The 15,249-nt window shown below is 42.0% G+C and overlaps 1 long non-coding RNA gene across 2 annotated transcripts in view; it reads right to left on the bottom strand.

Annotated features, from left to right (window-relative positions):
- LOC140128141 (uncharacterized) overlaps positions 1-15,249 on the bottom strand; it is a 70,118-nt gene that overhangs the window by 36,452 nt on the left and 18,417 nt on the right. Inside the window, exon 3 of one of the 2 annotated variants that reach the window (XR_011855112.1) lies at positions 14,537-14,705. The exons of the other annotated variant lie outside the window; for it this stretch is intronic. This is a non-coding gene — a long non-coding RNA (uncharacterized lncRNA). The remainder of the gene's footprint in view (positions 1-14,536; positions 14,706-15,249) is intronic. 2 annotated transcript variants of the gene reach the window in all.

Raw genomic sequence — 15,249 nt, 5'->3', positions numbered from 1 at the left:
GATAAGCTGTGACATCATCTATTGTCAGTAGTGATGTAATGATAGGTCAGTGTTATCTATATAGAGGTCATTGTACAGGGGGAGGAGATAAGCTGTGACATCATCTATTGTCAGTAGTGATGTAATGATGGGTCAGTGTTATCTATATAGAGGTCATTGTACAGGGAGGGGGAGGAGATAAGCTGTGACATCATCTATTGTCAGTAGTGATGTAATGATGGGTCAGTGTTATCTATATAGAGGTCATTGTACAGGGAGGAGGAGATAAGCTGTGACATCATCTATTGTCAGTAGTGAAGTAATGATGGGTCAGTGTTATCTGTATAGAGGTCATTGTACAGGGGGAGGAGATAAGCTGTGACATCATCTATTGTCAGTAGTGATGTAATGATGGGTCAGTGTTATCTATATAGAGGTCATTGTACAGGGGGAGGAGATAAGCTGTGACATCATCTATTGTCAGTAGTGATGTAATGATGGGTCAGTGTTATCTATATAGAGGTCATTGTACAGGGAGGAGGAGGAGATAAGCTGTGACATCATCTAGTGTCAGTAGTGATGTAATGATGGGTCAGTGTTATCTATATAGAGGTCATTGTATATGGAGGAGGAGATAAGCTGTGACATCATCTATTGTCAGTAGTGATGTAATGATGGGTCAGTGTTATCTATATAGAGGTCATTGTACAGGGAGGAGGAGGAGATAAGCTGTGACATCATCTAGTGTCAGTAGTGATGTAATGATGGGTCAGTGTTATCTATATAGAGGTCATTGTATATGGAGGAGGAGATAAGCTGTGACATCATCTATTGTCAGTGAAAGCTGTAAATAGTACCAAATAAATATAATACTTTTTTATCAAGTCTGGATAGTGACATTCTAAAAAAAATCCTAAAGGTGTATGTTTAGTAGATAAAGTTCTTTCTCTGATAACAGATTCCCTTTATAATGTAAGCTATGGGGAAAATGGAGATCAAAATAATGTATATCCCTTTAGAAGAAAGGCTGGTACAAATTTTCAGAAAAGAGGCCATTGTCTACAGTGTCCCAACAGTTTTCTGCCTTTTTCCAGGGGGAATGGCAAAAAAATGGGAGGTTGTTAATGCAATTTTTTAAAATTTTCTGCTTAGTCTTCGGCCCCCACCCCCATACATATTAGATTGTGCTTGGAATGTGGTATGTATGGGGGCTGCCAGACACTCTCACACTGACGATACTTTCATTTTTTTGGCCGACAGTTATCTCATGTGTACAGCCGGCTTTACTCAACATCCAATTTCCCCTTCCTTGAGGTTTGTAGGACATAAGTAACTGGGGGTAGGGGAAAAATTGCTAAATTATTGTACTCGCACACACAGTGCTGAAGGCAACATCAAAATTCAGCACGTGGGTCACATACATGCGACCGCTATACTGTATGGGGAGTATAATACACCGACATTCATCCATGCATTATTTTAATTAGTTTTTCTTCAATCTTGGACACATTCAGTTACAAATCAAGGAAAAGGCTATTTCCACATTGGAAAATCAAATCATAGACTGTAGAAACGTTCTCACACAAGAATTCCATAATCTTGCAGATCATTTTCTGCTCTGATTTTGGGCTAAATTTGGGCTAAATGTGACAAAATGTTGCAGGCTGTGGCCACATTCATCAAATCTCATGGCAGCAAATGTGGCTGTATTGCGACTTAAAATTTGCTGCATCTGCGACATGAACATTGCAAAAAAAAAAATTCGATTGTTCTTGGATCCTAATGTGACAGATTGAGCTTTCCCTTTGGCTATGTTGTTTTTGTCGGTGCGCTATTAGGTTTTATATTGAGGATGGCACACTTACACTTTCATTTCAGGGGATTCGTGTTTTTTCACGCATCTGTAAGGGTGGTGTCACACGTGGCATTTTGAACCCGTTTTAAGTCATGTATTTTCAGTCCGTTAAAAACCGCATGCGTTTTTTTTGAAAATGCATCTGTTTTTGTGCGTTTTTTAATTAAGATAATTGGGAAAACTGGACAAAAACATGCGTTTTTTTAACGGACTGAAAATGCATGACTAAAAACGGGCTCAAAACGCCACGTGTGACACCACCTTAAGGCTTAGAGCAGGGCCTATTCCCTTCCCTGTATTCAGCCCGTGCCTTCCCATAGAAGTCTGTGGGAAAGAGAAACATACAGATGCCACATAGATGACCCTTGTGTGCAGTCCCTATTTGCAAATCAGTTGCTATTTAACATGATCATTTGATCCTTAACCTGCTTCATGGAAAAACCTCTTTAAGTCCTTTCCACAGGATAGGGCCTAACGTGCTGATCGGCAGGGTCTCTGTGGTGGGACCCCCCGCAGACCACTAGAACGTGGAATCTGATGTTCTCCTGTCGCACTCCTCGTACCATCACCCACATGGACAGAGCAGTCGGTCGCGCATGCGCAGCCTGCCCTGTTCATCTCTATGGAGCTGACGGAGATTAACGACTTCGGTGTTTGGCAACCTCCATCAGCTCCATATAGATGAACGGGGGAGCCGGCACATGTGCTTTATGGGAAAACCTCTTAAAGGGCTTGGACAAAAGAGTGCCAACATTTGGGTGAGACATAGGGGCACATTTACTTTCCTGGCCTCAAAAGTTCCCAATCATGCACTCTGGCGCGATTCACAAAGCTTGTGTGCCTGGTATCCTGAATGTGTCGCTTCCCAGATCAGGCCTGCCGGAGTTCACCTTCTTGTTCCCGGTGCATGTAAGTGCTTGGATTGCGACACAATTTTTTAGTTAAATCTCGCCAAAACCCGATCACGTGCGACACAATGCCCTTCCAAATCCCTGTTCCGGCGGCGCAATACCCGAAAAGTCGGAACGCCTGACGGAAATGCGGCCGCAGGACCGTTTGTGAATAAGCATGTATAGAGTGTTTTTGTGGACAAAAAGCTCAAAAACAGAAAACAGACTAATGATACACGGATACAATGGGCCACATCTATGATTGTGGCTGCTCCAGTTTTCTGTCCTGCTTTGGATTGAAAAGAACGTCTTTGGAGCTTGCACTATAAGATATCAGAAAGTAATTGAATGATGCAAGATGGCCAAAATAAAGTTCTAATAACAGATGGCTTTAAAAAATAAGTCATCTGCCACATACAGACATTTCTTCAATTTTATTAAAAAAAAATTTACCTGTGAAGATAATTTCCCACAAATTAAGTCATTTTGTCCCTCGCAAACAAGAGAACTTTACCACTGGAGTTATTGCACAAAGAAACAAATTGTTATTGTACATGAAATGGCCAAGAATTACTGCATATCCCACAGCCGCCCTGTGGTAATGAGCACTGAATCCAGGTGGTCAGAAAGAGCCTCAATAGCCCATGTCTGGCAACTGCAGCAATAGTGCACTGGTGGTCGTATCCAAGGACAACTATCTAGTTTCAAAGTGCCATATAACATGTATGGGAAATGATCTTCTAACATAAACAATATGGGGCAGATTTATCAAGTGTCTGAAAGTCAGAATATTTCCAGTTGCCCATGGCAACCAATCACAGCTCAGCTTTCATTTTACAGTGCTCATGAATATTTTAAAGGGGAGCTGTGATTGGTTGACATGGGCAACTGGAAATATTCTGACTTTCAGACACTTGATAAATCTGCCCCTATGTGTTATACAGGTAATCCCCCAGTTACTTACACAATATGTTCTTTAGCTTTGTACTTAAGTCGCATATGTATATATGTCGAAACAGGTATATTTTATAATTGTAGCTCCAGACAATTTTTTTTTTTCGTCCAGTTCATCATTTTATGCAGTCATCGGAACAAGGATTATCAATAAAGCTTCATTACAGACACCTTACAGCCTGGGACTAAAGTAACATCCAGAGAGGTCACAAGGGGATGAACTCAGGGTCATCTGTAAGTCAGGTGTCCTTAAGGCCCCTTTCACACAGCCATTGTGGTGACATATATCCGGCCGCAAGTTTGAAGCCAGATGGCTAAGACGCTCCGCTGCTGTATGGTGTATACACACGTTTACCCCCATACCATGTAGTGCATGGGAAAAAGATAGAGCATGCTCTATGGCCGGGCGCCATGACTCGCTATGGAGAGGGGAAAGATGAGCGTACTGCTGGGCAAAAAAAGCCTAAGTCTGTATGTATGGCAGATAAATTATATTCGTTGTGAATGCCCTGATGGGAATGCTCATTAAAGTCTATTTCAGCACCATTCAACCTTCGGTCCTTCTATCTTCTATCACGTTATGTCATTTCGTTCCTTCTCGCCCCAGTTTGTGGATTATTGCTTTAGGGAAGTAAACTTAATCTGGTCTATAGATGAATTATATCTGGAAATAATTTAGGAATTGATTACTGTATAATATATATTGATTAATGTTACAACCCAAGATTCTAGAATGAGCAGTAAAGTCACGATGCTTCTCGCTAATCATTCTTACCTCTTCATTATTACATAGAGATGTATAGACGCATGTTCCATTGGCCATAAACGTTGGTAAAACATATTTTTTACGACTGCTCCAAATGTTGCCTTCACTTGTATGGACCACACATTGCTTGTAATGAATTGGCTACCAAGCAGGTGGCATGGAGAACACAAGCCACCTGCAAATGATGGGAAGCGTGTGCTCGCAATGGAAATCCAAGCATCTCCACAATACAGCCTCTGGCAGCCAGTGACTTTATAGATATCACCCATGCCAGCCATGGTGCTAAGACACCACACATTCGGTGCCATGGTAACCACTGGCTCTGTTACCATGACAATCGTGTTGGCAAAAAAGGGGAAACATTTTATGGGACAGTTCTTGGCCCCAGGCGAAGGTATCCACCCAAAGTGCCCATAATTAAATCTGCTGCTGATCATTTTTCAACCACATCTATGTTTTTTAGCTACTGGAACACACCCAAAATCGCTGAATCACACAATTTTCTAAATATATTGAGGCCCTCAAAAGGAAATGTACCTTTGGACCAAAAAAAAAAATAAATAAATAAAAATCAGCCTTTGTTCAATTAACCATTTGCTTCAGGCTTAACCAAAAACATCCTAGAAACGTCAGATTATGTTCCCATATAAGCTAGATGCCCACCGGAGTGTTGCTTTATATTGCAACCTCTTTCATCCTAAGAAGATAAAAGAAATATAATCAAATACTTGAAATATTACACAATAAAATATGGAAGTTATTAAGATTTAAAATTTTCTAAATGTTCTGAAAAACAAGATCATAAATATAGAAAAGATTCTGTTTAGAAGTTTAATAATTGTTTATATAAGTTCAGTAAGAAACTAAAAGATTACTGTCTTAGGCTACATTTACACTGCCGTTGCCCGCCCGTACCGTACTGTAACGGCAGTGCACAGGGAGAGGAGGAGGAGGTGAGCGCAGCTCACCCCCGCCCCTCTCCATAGGTATACATGGCGCACGGCGCCGTATTACGGGTAAATATAGGACAAGTCTTATCTTTTTCCCGGGTATGGAGCGGTACGGTGCCGCATGTGTGCGGCACCGTACCGCTCCCGAAGGGCGGCGTGCGCCCATTGCCGTCTATGGAGGACGTATATCGGCCGTATATACGTCCTCCATACAGCAGTGTGAATGTAGCCTTAATGTGTTTTATTGTAAAATGATAAAGTGGGTAAATTTTAATTGATGGCAATAATAAGGAACTGAGTTACTGTAATAAGATGTTACAGGGGGGTAATAAGAGGATCAGGAGCCGGGTTACTGTAATAAGATGTTACAGGGGTAATAAGAGGATCAGGAGCCGGGTTACTGTAATAAGATGTTACAGGGGTAATAAGAGGATCGGGAGCCGGGTTACTGTAATAAGATGTTACAGGGGTAATAGGAGGATCAGGAGCCGGGTTACTGTAATAAGATGTTACAGGGGTAATAAGAGGATCAGGAGCCGGGTTACTGTAATAAGATGTTACAGGGGTAATAAGAGGATCAGGAGCCGGGTTACTGTAATAAGATGTTACAGGGGTAATAAGAGGATCAGGAGCCGGGTTACTGTAATAAGATGTTACAGGGGTAATAAGAGGACCAGGAGCCGGGTTACTGTAATAAGATGTTACAGGGGTAATAAGAGGATCAGGAGCCGGGTTACTGTAATAAGATGTTACAGGGGTAATAAAGGGGATCAGGAGCCGGGTTACTGTAATAAGATGTTACAGGGGGGTAATAAGAGGATCAGGAGCCGGGTTACTGTAATAAGATGTTACAGGGGTAATAAGAGGATCAGGAGCCGGGTTACTGTAATAAGATGTTACAGGGGTAATAAGAGGATCCGGAGCCGGGTTACTGTAATAAGATGTTACAGGGGTAGTAAGAGGACCAGGAGCCAGGTTACTGTAATAAGATGTTACAGGGGGGTAATAAGAGGATCAGGAGCCGGGTTACTGTAATAAGATGTTACAGGGTAATAAGAGGATCAGGAGCCGGGTTACTGTAATAAGATGTTACAGGGTAATAAGAGGATCAGGAGCCGGGTTACTGTTACAGGATGTTACAGGGGTAATAAGAGGACCAGGAGCCGGGTTACTGTAATAAGATGTTACAGGAGTAATAAGAGGATCAGGAGCCGGGTTACTGTAATATGATGTTACAGGGGGGTAATAAGAGGATCAGGAGCCGGGTTACTGTAATAACATGTTACAGGGGTAATAAGAGGATGAGGAGCCGGGTTACTGTAATAAGATGTTACAGGGGTAATAAGAGGATCAGGAGCCGGGTTACTGTAATAAGATGTTACAGGGGTAATAAGAGGATCAGGAGCCGGGTTACTGTAATAAGATGTTACAGGGGGGTAATAAGAGGATCAGGAGCCGGGTTACTGTAATAAGATGTTACAGGGGTAGTAAGAGGACCAGGAGCCGGGTTACTGTAATAAGATGTTACAGGGGTAATAAGAGGACCAGGAGCCGGGTTACTGTAATAAGATGTTACAGGGGTAATAAGGGGATCAGGAGCCGGGTAACTGTAATAAGATGTTACAGGGTTATAAGAGGATCAGGAGCCGGGTTACTGTAATAAGATGTTACAGGGGTAATAAGAGGATCAGGAGCCGGGTTACTGTAATAAGATGTTACAGGGTAATAAGAGGATCAGGAGCCGGGTTACTGTAATAAGATGTTACAGGGGGGTAATAAGAGGATCAGGAGCCGGGTTACTGTAATAAGATGTTACAGGGGGGTAATAAGAGGATCAGGAGCCGGGTTACTGTAATAAGATGTTACATGGGTAATAAGAGGATCAGGAGCCGGGTTACTGTAATAAGATGTTACAGGGTAATAAGAGGATCAGGAGCCGGGTTACTGTAATAAGATGTTACAGGGGTAATAAGAGGACCAGGAGCCGGGTTACTGTAATAAGATGTTACAGGGGTAATAAGAGGACCAGGAGCCGGGTTACTGTAATAAGATGTTACAGGGGTAATAAGGGGATCAGGAGCCGGGTTACTGTAATAAGATGTTACTGGGAAATAAGAGGATCAGGAGCCGGGTTACTGTAATAAGATGTTACAGGGGTAATAAGAGGATCAGGAGCCGGGTTACTGTAATAAGATGTTACAGGGGGGTAATAAGAGGATCAGGAGCCGGGTTACTGTAATAAGATGTTACAGGGTAATAAGAGGATCAGGAGCCGGGTTACTGTAATAAGATGTTACAGGGTAATAAGAGGATCAGGAGCCGGGTTACTGTTACAGGATGTTACAGGGGTAATAAGAGGATCAGGAGCCGGGTTACTGTAATAAGATGTTACAGGGGTAATAAGAGGATCAGGAGCCGGGTTACTGTAATAAGATGTTACAGGGGTAATAAGGGGATCAGGAGCCGGGTTACTGTAATAAGATGTTACAGGGGTAATAAGGGGATCAGGAGCCGGGTTACTGTAATAAGATGTTACAGGGGTAATAAGGGGTTTCATATCCGAGTTACTTTAATTAGATGTTACAGGATAATAGAGGCTCAAGAGTTTGGTTACTGCTATAAGATGTTATAGAATTTTAAAGAATTCCAAACTGAAGGATTAATATTACTAGTTTTATCCTTCTTATTATTATATTATTTATAATTTAATATTTTTGTGTAATTAGAGGGTTAACCCCTTAAATCAGGTCTGGGTTATCTAGGGTTAAATGACACAGTGAAGGGGGTTGGGGGAGCAGGAATGAAATTTGTGGATTCTGGCAGTGCCGCCCTGCCGTACAGCCCAAGCCAAAATCAACATACGCAGGAAAATGGAGTCTTATTCCACAGAAGTAGAGAAGCTGATATTCCTATTAATAAACCGCAGCCTAAATCCTGCACATTCACTCTCACATTCATCAGCCTTTGCCTGTCCTGATAATGGCTGCCCAGGAGCCCCGTGACATTACACAGAGACCCATCACCTCTTCTTAGTGGCCCTAGAGTGACTGTAGTGGAAGATAATGAGAATATACGATGAGGTTTTCAGCGGGATTCCTGTGTACATAACTGGGCGGAGGAGCAGTAATGGTAACATCAGCCCAAATAATATCTAAGGGGAACCACAGAATTCTTCCCAAGTGTCTTCAGATGTAGGAGAAGTCATGGCTTCCTCAATTGTCCTTAGAAATGGTCTTATTATTGTTCCTCTATTCTTATTCGACCTATTTGGACCAAATTTGTTGCATAGAGAAATGTAGCAGCCGCCGCAGCCTCTGGTGGACCTCCGTGCTCTTGTGGAAATCTATACGTTCTACCGCATTCATTGCTAGTGTTGGCCAATACAATTTCTTATACAGACTCTCGGGCAGCACGAAACTGGTAGCAGCTGAGGCCCATAAGAGGTCGATTAGAAAAATCTTAGAAAAATAGGAAGTCTACATTCAACTAGACGCTGATATGTCCATCACACAACTCTTTTAATCGAGTGCAGCCCCAAATCTTAGTAGTGGGACAGATTTTTTTTCCAAAATGGAGGGGTAAAGAAACAGCTAGTCTGTAATGTGGGATGGTGACCTGCATCCCTTCTTCAGTCCTTACACTGTTTTAGCATCTTTAGGACGGATACAGTTAAAGCAATGGTATTGGTGAGGGCACCTGGACTTAAAGGACTTCAACCACACTGACATATTGGTGTGCGCCACCTCTGGCAGGATCTGCTGTTCTCTTAGCTTCCTATACCATGGATTTTACAAAACAGGGCTTTTAAGATTACGAAATTGAGCCTGAGGGGCTGTTGGGAATATTGCAGCAAACACCCAGCGGTAACACCCACGATTGGTGCTAGCACCGGCAGCATTTGTGAGCCGGTGGCGCGTGGGGCACGCCATATTGGCTTAGATAAACACTCTTTGACATCATCAGGGAACGGCGATTATCTAAGCCAATATGGCGTTTTAATGTTGCCGGTGCTAGCACCAATCATGGGTGTTACCGCTGGGTGTTTGCTGCAATATGCCCTGAGCAAAATGTGCAAAATCCCCATATACCTCCATACTGTAGTATGTCAGTATATGGTAGGATCAATCAGACAACCTAGGGTTAAAGTACCCTAGGGGCTCTGAAACATAGTAAAATAAAAAAAACTTAAAAACTAATCACTCCCCTTTCCCTAGAACCGATATGAAAATAAACAGTAAAAATGATAAACATTAGGTATCGCCACGTCCCAAAATGTCCGATCTATCGAAATATAATAAAGGCTATTCCCATCATTTAACCCCTAACAGAAAATCATACCCAAAGTCGAAAATGTCACTTTTTTTTTTTTTATAAAAAGTGATCAAAAGTCCGTACAGTCCTCAAAATGGTAGCATTGAAAACGTAATCTCATCTCGCAATAAATGAAACCACGGAACGTACACCGAAGTATGAAAAAGTTATTAACGCCAGAAGATGGTAAAATGAAGAATTTTTTTTTTTTTTTTGTACAGGAGGTTTTAATTTTTGTAAATGTATGAAAACATTATAAAACCTATACAAATTTGGTATCTTTGTGATCGTTCAGACTTGTCATTTGGGGTGCACAGTAAAAGCTGTAAAATCCTAGCCCACAACAAAATAATGCAAAAAATAAATGCCTTTTTCCCCAATTTCTCTGGGATTTTTTTCCAGCTTCCCAGTACACGGCATGGAATATGAAATAGTGTCACTATGAAGTACTATTTTTTTTATGCAGAAAACAAGCTCTGTACATAGAAAAATTTTAAAAAGTTATAGATTGTTGAAGGTGGGGAGTTGAAAAACGAAAAAGGGTCTCAGCATTAAGGGGTCAAGTAATGTATATATCTATATTATACTGTAGTTTATAATGAATGACTTTTTATCAGTATATTTTGGGGTTATGACTCTAGTTTTATTTGTATGTATATCACAATGTTGTGTAGTCTAGGACCTGTTACTTACAGCATTTACAGGTCCATTTACAGCTACTATACAGCATTATTATTTTTCCGTAGATTATATGGAAGCCTGGATTCTTCATTACTGTAATTTTAGGTATTTTACAGCAGTATTATTCAAGGATGTTTGAGTATTGTATGGATTATGTAAGAGGCTGTTATTTTGTACTATAGAGCAGATTAGTTCCAGAGTCATATAACACTTATTTGGGTGGTGCCACACCCCAGATTTGGAGAAGGTGACACGATTCTTGGTCTTGGCGGTGGCTGGTTTTCTTGCCATTCTGCAGGTTATACTTCTGTATTGAAAGAGGAGGAGTTGATAAAGATGGCGCCTCTCCTTGGTGCAAACCAAATTGCCGAGCCACATGGGGCTTGTGATGGAGATATCGTGTGTCCTGTGGGGTGTATAGAAATACACCGGGAGACAGACAACAGGCTAGGTACCCAGCAAAATGGATACACAAGGGGGACATTTATTATGGCCTCTCAAACAGGCTATTTTTGGTGCTTTTTGTGGCGCAAAATTAGCCCAGCTGAAATATGGTCTGGGGAGTTCTAAATCTTTCAGCCCGTGCGCTAATTCATTTTCACCACAAACTTATAGATCAGTTCTAGCATCACCCTGCACCAAACATAATGAATGCCCCTCACAGTCTCTTAGCTACCAAATCCACTTTTAGTGACGCTTTGGCTGGAGTTGTACAGTCTTCACTCCCTTCCTCCTTAGCTCTCATATAGCCCTCTGTACGGGGGAGGATTATCACTGCCATGGGCCCTGGGTTGTATGAATATTGGGGCTCATTTACTTACCAGGTCCATTCGCAGCGCGTTGTCCGACGTTGATTCGGAGCTCACTATTTGTCCCGGTATATGTGCTATTCTTGCTACACAAACTTTTAAAAAATTCTGCGGTTTTTCCGAAGCTGTCGGGTTTTCTGACGGCCTTACCCCCGGATTCTGTCGCGTGAAAGCCGGCGCTGATGTGCCACAATCCGATCGCTTGCGCCAAAATCCCGGGGCAATTCGGCGCAAATCGGAAATATTCGGGAAACCCGATGAAAATGGGCGATTCGGACCTTTAGTAAATGAGCCCCATTATGTTCTCTACATGTCACTTCCTACATCTGGTGCTAGAATTAGCTTCTTGGGGAATGGAGGTTTCATCCCTTTGGATCTTTGGAGGACCTTGAAAATTGTTGAAATGGGTCATGTGTACATGTGTACTGAGAGCAGGAACAGATGTATCAGGATTTCATGGGTGAAGGTCCTTCTCAGTATAAAATTTGGTGGGTGGCCATGAGCCCCTTAGAGGCTAGGGGCCCCGGCCTAGCTATATTATAATCCACTACTGTAAACTTGCAGGCCTGACGTTGTGGTGCTTCCTCTCTCTGTCTCTTACCACAATTAGAACACAAACTTGCTCTATGCGGACTCTCTCTGGCCCAGTTTATAACCACATTGGGGCTCTCAGTTTTTGGAGAGCATAACGGAAACTAAAAATAGAAGGTAATCCATTCCCCCTTAGACTTCAATATATCTTCCGCTACGCATCCATTATTTATAGTGGGGAAAAAAAAAAAAAGACTTGATGCAAAGATGCACTAAAAAAAAAAAAAAAAAGATGCACTATATTTTCTGCTATTAATAATGGAAAGTGAAATGGAACCTACCATGTGAACTTAGCCCAACAAACCAACTCTAGGTGTGAGGCTGGTGTCCATACCTCAAGGCTATCTGCACATGTACCTTTATAGCTGCGGAATTTACCCCCACCATGCCGCGGGCATCAGAATCCAGGAAAAATAGGTTTTTCTTTCGGCAAATGGGCGGAGCTTAACCATTTCATTGCAGAGGTTCATTTCCCCACCATGGTTCACAATAATGAAATCAAGAGCTTTGTAGATCTTGTGGACCACGCTACTACGGTATTACATTTATTGCTTCTTGATTGAGTAGAGCTCCTCGGCCCTGTCTCCAGGCACAGTATGTCGGGGTCGCTTGTACCTATTATTATTTTAGTGGAAAGTATGGAATACACATAACTGTGTATGTGTTATGTGATCAGTCTAAAAATAATGCGAATTTCATGTCAGTCAGGAAAAAACAATCCTCCCGAAATAAGATGTCGTTTCCTCCATCTCTACACTATAAAACGTTTTCGCTGAATCCCACGTGGTTCTGGTGAAGCGAGCCTACGTTTATTCAGGACGGATTCCTTACATGATTGGAAAACCAGAGGGGTATCTGAAGAAGCGATCTCATCTGAAGATGCCACCTACACATTTGGCGGCGCTGCCATTAGTTGATATTTCTGAGAACAGTAAGGATCATTTTTATCTTGTCAGAAATGGAGTAATTAGGTGACTGGATGGATATGAGTAGGGGGCACTATGATTATAATGAAGAGCTGAAATCATTTACAGGAAATCCACCACCAGGATGAAGGATTGTAAACCAAGCACACTGACATATTGGTGTGTGACCCCTGTAGCTGGATCTGCTCTTCTTTTAGCTTCTCATGCCCTGGTTTTTAAAAAATAACTTAAAATTATGTCAGTAAACCTAAGGGGGCGCCATTAACAGTTATGGATCCTGGAGCCCCTCAGACTCATTTACATTTTTAGAGCCTTTTTTTCTTAAAACAAGGGCATAAAAGGCAAAAAGAAGTGCAGATCCTGCCAGAGGGGTCACAAATCAGCATGTAAGTGTACTTGGTTTACAATCCTTCATCCTGGTGGTAGATTTTCCCTAAATGTAAGGGGGGGGAGGGGATGGTGTGGAGTAGAGGAAGAATGTATGAGGAGACACGGGCTGCAGATGCCCCTCCCCGGGGACTCACCACAGGAAGTCAGGTAATGTGAATTATACCTATATAAACTACTGAAATGATTCAGAAGGCTCTATTAAAATCTGCATAACACAGGCTATTGGAACCTGACACCAGCTGAAAATGACATTCCTGATGACAGGTTCGCTTTAAGGATTTTTTTTTTTCTAAAAAAAAATAAAATTTAATGACCCTATAAAAAAATGACTATATTTTTGTATGAATGACAGTGACCACAACAATACCATTTGTGCAATTCTACATTTCTTATGCAGACTTAGCCTAAATCATATAATTTACCATCCCAGTGGAGCTTACAATCCAATTTCCAACCACAGACACATGAAAGCTAATTGATTGGGAAGCCAACTATGGAATTATGTTTGTTTTTAAAGTGTAGGAGGAAACCCACATAAACTGCAAGTAGCCCAGAGCTCACTGCAAGTCAATAGTGGAGTGTTATACAGCTACCAGATTTACATGGGATGTATAATACATGTGTGTATCATGCTGTGGATTACACTACAGAACAATAAGAAATATCTACAATATTAAAAGTAACCCTTAATTCATGTTCTAGAAACATGACGGAAGCTAAAGTCGTCTAAAATATCAAGTAATATCAGCACAAATCCTGAAATCACATTTTAGCAGGGAAATGCCATCAATCCAGAAGTTTAAATTATTATTTCTCCATCTTTAGTGATTATGTTTTTTGGGCTGGACCTGATGGACTTTTTTGAGAATGTGAGAAAAGTTTAAGACTTAGTTCACAATTGTCAGAGACTCCATTCAAATTCATAAGCTGTTAAAATTACACTGACGAGCAATGAAGGTAACAATGTTTTGAACCTTTGATTTTCACGCTCCATATCTCACCATCCACTACAGCTTCAAATGTGAGACTGCCATCATGTTATAGGAAATTGTCTTGGCCATCTCATACATGAATTTGCCTTGTAACTTTTTGGCATATGCCTTGTTATGCAGATTCTTGTCTTGTAACCGTATCTGTTTTGTTAGTATCTTTTAGGATACTTGCATAGATGACGTGTGGCCCTTGAGCCACAGACTCTCTTTCTCTTACAAACCCTAAAGTTGTGGGATTCCCTCATTCAGTGTAAAATCCTTTCCAGACCACTTGGCCTGTTAACGCCCTTATTCCGAAACCCGAACTTCCCGCCCGCCTGCTCTAGATCCATCTTTCTAGGCTGTTCGGCTCACGAGGATCTTCGCTTGTTCAACCCGCTGGGCGTGGCTCCGGTGCCTTCATTCAGTGACCTAGCCACGAGCCCAGAGACATCCCATTTACCATGGCTGGAATTCTCTCAGCTGGGCTCCTTTCTTGGACGCGTGGGCTCCGCGGCAGCTTCTAACACCCAGCCGACTCCCTTTGAGGACCTCTTCTGCCAAACATCCCCTCCGGAATACAGCCTCTTCGTGAAGGAATCAGATCACTCCAGTCTGCCAGACATTGCTAGCTGGGAGAAAGAACGGAGTATTAGTTTTGTCGGCAAAAGACTGGGAAAAGGCCTTTTTATCCCACAAACTCTCAATCGCGTGTGCTCTGCAAGAACACAACTACAAAATACTCTCAAGATGGTGCCTACTACATGCCATCTACCCTTCGCTACCGGACACATGTTGGAGATGCGGTACTGAAAAGGGAGACATATGGTGGTCATGCAGTAAACTTCTTCCATTCTGGAATCAGGTTTTGGAGATTTTTAAGACCTATCTGAACGCCCCATTCGTGGGTAAACTGGAAAGAGCCTTGCTATCCATATTGCCTGGCGAGATTGGGAAACAAAAAAGTGTAGCTTGCTCACATTCTCTTTAATGGCAGCTCACTCAGTCATCCCCCGAAAGTGGTGCCCCCCCTACCTCCTACTATCTCTGATTGGGCCAAGGAAACGCTCCAGATTTTCCACATGGAAGAAATAATGGCGGATATAAATGGCATATCAGTAAAGTTCCTCAAACTTTGGAAACCCTGGGTGGTGTTGTGGGAGACCTTGACCTTTA

The sequence above is a fragment of the Engystomops pustulosus genome, chromosome 4, assembly GCF_040894005.1.
Source record: "Engystomops pustulosus chromosome 4, aEngPut4.maternal, whole genome shotgun sequence".
In the NCBI taxonomy this organism is placed as follows: domain Eukaryota; kingdom Metazoa; phylum Chordata; class Amphibia; order Anura; family Leptodactylidae; genus Engystomops; species Engystomops pustulosus.
The sequence above is the reverse complement of the archived record's forward strand: the minus strand, read 5'-3'. Positions and strand labels throughout refer to the sequence as shown.